Source organism: Tachypleus tridentatus, chromosome 7 (genome assembly GCF_004210375.1).
Source record: "Tachypleus tridentatus isolate NWPU-2018 chromosome 7, ASM421037v1, whole genome shotgun sequence".
Classification (NCBI taxonomy): Eukaryota; Metazoa; Arthropoda; class Merostomata; order Xiphosura; family Limulidae; genus Tachypleus; species Tachypleus tridentatus.
The window spans coordinates 17,735,619-17,741,618 of record NC_134831.1 but is presented as its reverse complement, the minus strand read 5'-3'; the positions used below and the strand labels follow the sequence as shown (position 1 = coordinate 17,741,618).

Below are 6,000 nucleotides of genomic sequence, written 5' to 3'. Positions count from 1 at the left end.
CCTGACTATGCCGGGCCTACAAGATATATAAATATCTATTATATATGTATCTGTACGAATTTCTACTATACGTGTTTCTTTGTTTTAAATTTTGCGCAAAGCTACACGAAAACTATCTGCGCTAGCTGTCCATAAGTTAGCTGCGAAAGACTACATGGAAGGCAGCTTGTCATCACCACGACCCGCTAACCCCTGGGCAACTCTTTCACCAACGAATAATATATACATCTGTGTTCTCACATATTATAATATCAATAAAAACAAGCATCATGCCTAATATTAGACCTACAAATTGTGATTATAATTGTGGGTAGAAGATACAACCAGTAAAGCGCGACTAGTTCTACGTTAGTTGTCATGTTTGTACGAATGATATGCTCAGCATAGAGTTTGAGGCATGAAAAATTTGTTTCCGTGATGTTCTGTAAACTCTTTGCACTGTTTTATTCTAACACGTTAATGCAAGGTTAATTTCGAATTCAGTGCTTATGATATTTTGTAATCCTACAGCGAAATTTCCAAGAACTACTGTTAACGTTTCACACGAATGTAGCCGGTAGTGGATTGTCCACTAATTTATCATGTGTCATTAAACGCCTGACAAATATAATTAGCAATGTATGTCACAGCTCCAAATAGAACGTTTTAAAATCTAGTTTAAATTGAAAACGGGCTATGATAGAACTTGCCCACTGTGTCCAATGAGATCTGTAGCCGTCAGATCACTGTTGGTCATTAATTCACTGAAATTTATTGCAAAAGTTTGTTTCGAATGAAGGAAATGATTATACCTCGAAATTCTGTCATCGCTTGCGTTAAGTCGGTGACAAAAGAAATAAAGTGCAGCTCGTAAGTTTTGATTACACGTACCATTCGCATTTAGTACATCGGCTTCTCACCAGAGTGCTAGAAAGTAGCATTTTATGGACAGTCTATACCTATACTGACATAGGAAGCATGCTGTATCAACAGCTGTCCCTGTACGTGTGTTAAAGAAGGCTGACTGGCTCTCCGAGATTTCTGTAGTGAAGCCCACAATAATAAACGTTATTCAAGTGCGTGGGCTAGCAGAAGCAAACGAAGTATTCGCCGGGACTCTCTTGCACTGTGAACATCGATTTCTCTTCACTTTCTCGTGATTACTAGTTGTTTAGAGCGAATTGACATTAATTTATTCCAACAAAAGTTAAAAAGTCGATAATAGCAAACGTAAACTAAACATAGATGAGTTGAAAATAGACAAGGTAAGTGTATTATTATAATTTTGAGCGTCTGTTGTTTTCTATCCAATGTAAAGAGCTAAACAGCTGTAGGCGAAATAGAAACATTACGCGTGGGTTTGTGTGATTTGCTTCCAAAAGCTAGACTCAAGGTACATATATTGATTCAAGTTATGTGCTAGGTTTATATATGTACATACATATGTATCTACACACATCAAGAACGGAATATATGTAAGATCAGGCGTGCAATTGAGATTCGTGCTTTGTTTATTCGCTCTTTAAAGGAGTTCAAAATTTCAAAAAGAGCTCAGTTTCTATACAATTGCAAATATTTTTGAATATGTTTGCACATAGAAGTATAATACAGTCTATATAATTTGTTAGTATCAGTTATTACTGATTCAAGTAATTCTTTAATATTCATATTCTTATTCTAAAAAAAGCTGGTATAATATTTACCGAAACCTCTTATAGTGTCTGTTACAAAGAAACCACAAAACTGTGTTAGGTATACCATATAAATGCTAGTTTATTAACTGCAGGGTAGAAGCATCTCTTGATAACCAATTCCAGTGAGTTTGCATCTTTAAACGCATATCAAGAAAGAGAAAAAGGCTTAAGGGGAAGCCACACAGCTGATAGAATGTCCAGTTTATCCCAAAATAAGTATAGATGAGAATCCCGGCGTTTTAGAAAACTTTTAAGCAAATGTGTCAAGATAAATTATTCATAGATTGTTAACCAAGTGACAAAAGAAAGTTAATGAAAAATGGACACCCGCTATTAAAATGTGTGTATTACAATAGCAAGTTCCAATTAAATAACAATATTTATTGTAATCTAGATTTATAACGAACGTTTTTTGTTTGACAGATTTCAATATTTTAATATAACTAATATTAGCAGCGTTAACGACGATGCAAGACTTTCAGACTTGTTCCGAACCAGAAAGCATTAAATTATGTTTTCTGCAAGTGTAAGTGTAATATGTATGACTTGATCTGTTTGTCTAGTAATTAATATTTGGGATCTCGTTGCAATTCACTGAAACAGTTCATGTGTTTTTCATTCATTATTTAAATTATCAGATCCAAATTAAAACGACCAAGAAGTTTCATGACGTGTAAATTATTCAGTAAATGGTATTCTTCATTAGCCAGCTAACCGTAGCTATATAAAACAGTTACTTTAAACACAAACAAAATAAAAAGAACCATACCAAACTTATTTCCTCTTACTATAATAAGCGTGTCCGATAGGGTATTATAATTTTTTACCAAAATATAGTTTTACTTTCAGTGATGTCATAGTTTTACTTTACTTGTTTATGAGTTTTGCGCTAAGCTACACGAGGACTATCTGCGTTAGCCGTCACTAATTTAGTAGTGTAAGACTAGAGGGAAGGCATCTAGTCATCATCACCCACCGCCAACTCTTGGACTACTCTTTTACTAATGAATAGTAGCATTGACCGTCACTTTATAACGCTCCCACGGCTGAAAGGGCGAGCATGTTTGATGTGACGGGGATTCTAACCCGTGATTCTCGGATTACGAGTCGAACGCCTTAACCACCTGGCCATGCCGGGCCCTATAATTTTACTTCAAAAGCTCTTTTTATCTACGGTTAGAGTTTTAATATTTTAAACAAACTAATGATTACTTCACTTAATTCTGCCTCTTATAATAAAACGACGGTTGTTAAAGACATGAGATGTAAAATGATATAAATTTTAGAAACTAATGCTTTAGTTTCCTTAGTTCAGATAAAATTTTAATTTATACCATTTTTATAAAACAAATCTTTTTGCATGAGCTCTCCAGATGGGCGAAGAGCAAATTCCTGGGCTTAAAACTCTAAAAATACAGGGTTCGATTCTCCATGGGTACTCATTAAAGATGAGATTATCAAAAATTGTTTCTTTCATGAAGAAACGTTTAGAATGTTCTACACTTGATATTTATTATCCTGATAGAATCAAGTACCAGAATGTTAATATAGTGTGGAATCTTTCTTGTATCACACGTTGAATTATCTCGAAGGAAAAAAATCCAAAATTTACTTAATTTTCTTGCTTGTCATAGCCTTTCCTGAATATGTTGCATTTTTACCATGGTGAACAGGAGTTTCTCTAAGAAGGTAATGCAGCAACTCAGCACACGTATTATCCAAAATAAGTTTGGTTATCTGGGTAGTAATTTGAGTAATTTTCCGTAACCAGAACAGTCACCAAATCACAAATTCAGTCTGGGATGAACTTAAAACTTTGCGTTTGTCATTGTAATCATATGTTTTGGTTTGTTTTGAATTTCGCACAAAGCTACACGAGAGCTATCTGCGCTAGCCGTCCCTCATTTATCAGTGTAAGACTAGAGTAAAGGCAGCTAGTTATCACCACCCACCGCCAATCCTTGGACTTATCTCTTACCAACGAATAGTGGCATTAACCATAACATTATAATGCCCCCACGACCGAAAAGGCGAGCATGTTTGATGCGACGGGGATTCGAACCCGCGACCCTTAGATTACGAGTCGAACTCCTTAATCCACCTGACCATGCCAGGTCCGATAATGAAATAGGGAAACAAAAGAAGATAATTTGAATACGTGATCAGGAAATAAATATGCAAGGTCAAAGTTAATGTTTTATATAATATTATTATTCCAAGATGTCTAGCTGGCCATCTATCTACTCGACCAGTGAGTCTTACATCAAAAATAATTTATTCTGGGATTTGTAGTTTCACTGTCAGTTATTATTCAGTGATTTTGTAGTTCTTCACAATTGTAAAACCTTTATGTACCCTAAAGACAGAAAGTACTAAGTTATACTGGCGTAGCAATATGGCTAGAATTTGTTTCATATCTATATCATATAAAACAGAAATATCCAAGGTATTTGCCAAAATATGTACCTTTATATATACTTGTAAAAAAAAAGTATCAAATTACAAAAAAATGCACAAACAAGAGAATGTATAGAGATAGTTCAGCCCATTAGATTAAAATGAGTTTGAAATATGACTCCCTATTTCGTTGTAATCAGTTGCAAGATTCTTTAATAAGCCTGTCATGTCCAAAGCATGCTACTCCTTCCAATATTTTCCTTATAACGGTCTAGTGTACAAAAGCAACGGTTTTCCAGCTCCTATTTCAACAGTCAAATTGCATAACAATTCATAGGCGCTTCGTCTGACATATTCACTGATATGTCTTCTTATTGAATAGCTATTGCACACCCTTCACTAACAATTTCAAAATGTAATTACGATTTGTTCCGTTCCACCGCGACCTTATTTCGGCTATGGTTGTCACTTAACTTGATGATTCACTGAATCATTTTCTTTGTTTATGTGTGTGTGTGTGTTTCTTATAGCAAAGCCATATCAGGCTATCTGCTGAGTCCACCGAGGGGAATCGAACTCCTGATTTTAGCGTTGTAAATTCGAATACTTACTGCTGTCCTAACGGGGGACTTGTTTGTTTAGAATTAAGCACAAAGCTACACGATGGGCTGTCTGTGCTATGCCAACCACGGGTATCGAAACCCGGGTTTTAGTAGTATGAGTCCGCAGACATGCCGCTGTGTGCCACTGGGGGAGAGCACTGATTCGTAATGAAATTAAATGCAGAGACAAATGGTCTGAAAGTCACTATTAGTCTTCATTTACAAGAACCGACAAAAAGAAAAAAAGAAAAAAAACCTGATATGAAAATAAATATTTTTCTTTCGACAAATCCTGATACAAATAAAATGTTTTTTATGTTTTCTTTTATTACGATTACAATTTCTGATTAATTGTCAGGTACTTGTGCAATGTGACGCAAAGACAAAGCACTGATAAATTAGTTATTTTAGTAATTTTCTTCAAGGATCTGAAAGGCCCTGAGTACGGATTAGAATTTCTAATACACGGTGATTTCCATAAGTCCCGTTCAGTACTTTGCTGTAGTCCCCCGCTGGTACAGCGGTACGTCTACGGATTTACAACGCTAAAATTAGCGGTTAGATTCCCCTCAGTAGACTCAGCAGATAGCCTGATGTGGCTTTGCTATACGTAAAAACACACACTCACACTTTACCGTAGCAAAGCTTCGTGTCATGCTAAAACTAAGTTTGTCTCCCTCGCACATAATCTTTGAACGTACTCTTTACTCAAGGTTGTATGCCTTATTTTTTTATTGATACTTGCAGTCAAACGATTGTTTGCTTGTTTAATTTCACGCAAAGCTACTCGAGGGCTATCTTCAATAGCAATCTCTAATTTCGAACTGATAGACTATATTGTGGACAGTTAGTCGACACCACTCACCGCCAACTTCTCTGTTACTCTTTACCAACGAATATTGGGATTGGCCATCACCTTATTACGTCCCCAAGTCTGAAAGGAGGAGCATATTCGATGACGAGGTTCGAACCTGTGACGTGCAAATCGCAAGTCGAGTGTCCTAACCACCAGGCCATATAAAACCCCAAATGAATATTACAGACAATCGAACTGTGCGTGAGAACACAAAACAGAGTGGATTTACTTCAAAGAAATAAAAAAGTACTAAAATACAAATTATAATAGTTCTTCATAATATTTAATCACTGGTTTTGTAAATCCATGATTACTTTTTGTAATTAATTGTTTAATAAAACTAAAAATATATATAAAATTCATACTAGAGTTACTCAAAACAACTAATTCAGAATAATAATCAGTGTTATAAGTATAAAAAAATAAGACCAGATATTGAAGCAATTGCCTAGTTCATAAATTATGAAATTGT

The 6,000-nt window shown here is 35.3% G+C and overlaps 1 protein-coding gene across 10 annotated transcripts in view; it reads left to right on the top strand.

Moving 5' to 3' along the window:
* The first annotated feature begins 863 nt into the window (after nt 1–863).
* The window catches only part of LOC143255219 (uncharacterized), a 47,114-nt gene continuing 41,977 nt past the window's right edge, over nt 864–6,000 (top strand). For 6 of the 10 annotated variants that reach the window (XM_076510530.1, XM_076510532.1, XM_076510531.1 and 3 more), the window contains exon 1: nt 864–1,244. The gene's annotated coding sequence lies outside the window, so the exon portion shown is untranslated. The remainder of the gene's footprint in view (nt 1,245–6,000) is intronic. The other 4 variants (XM_076510533.1, XM_076510525.1, XM_076510524.1 and 1 more) reach the window with 1 other exon arrangement.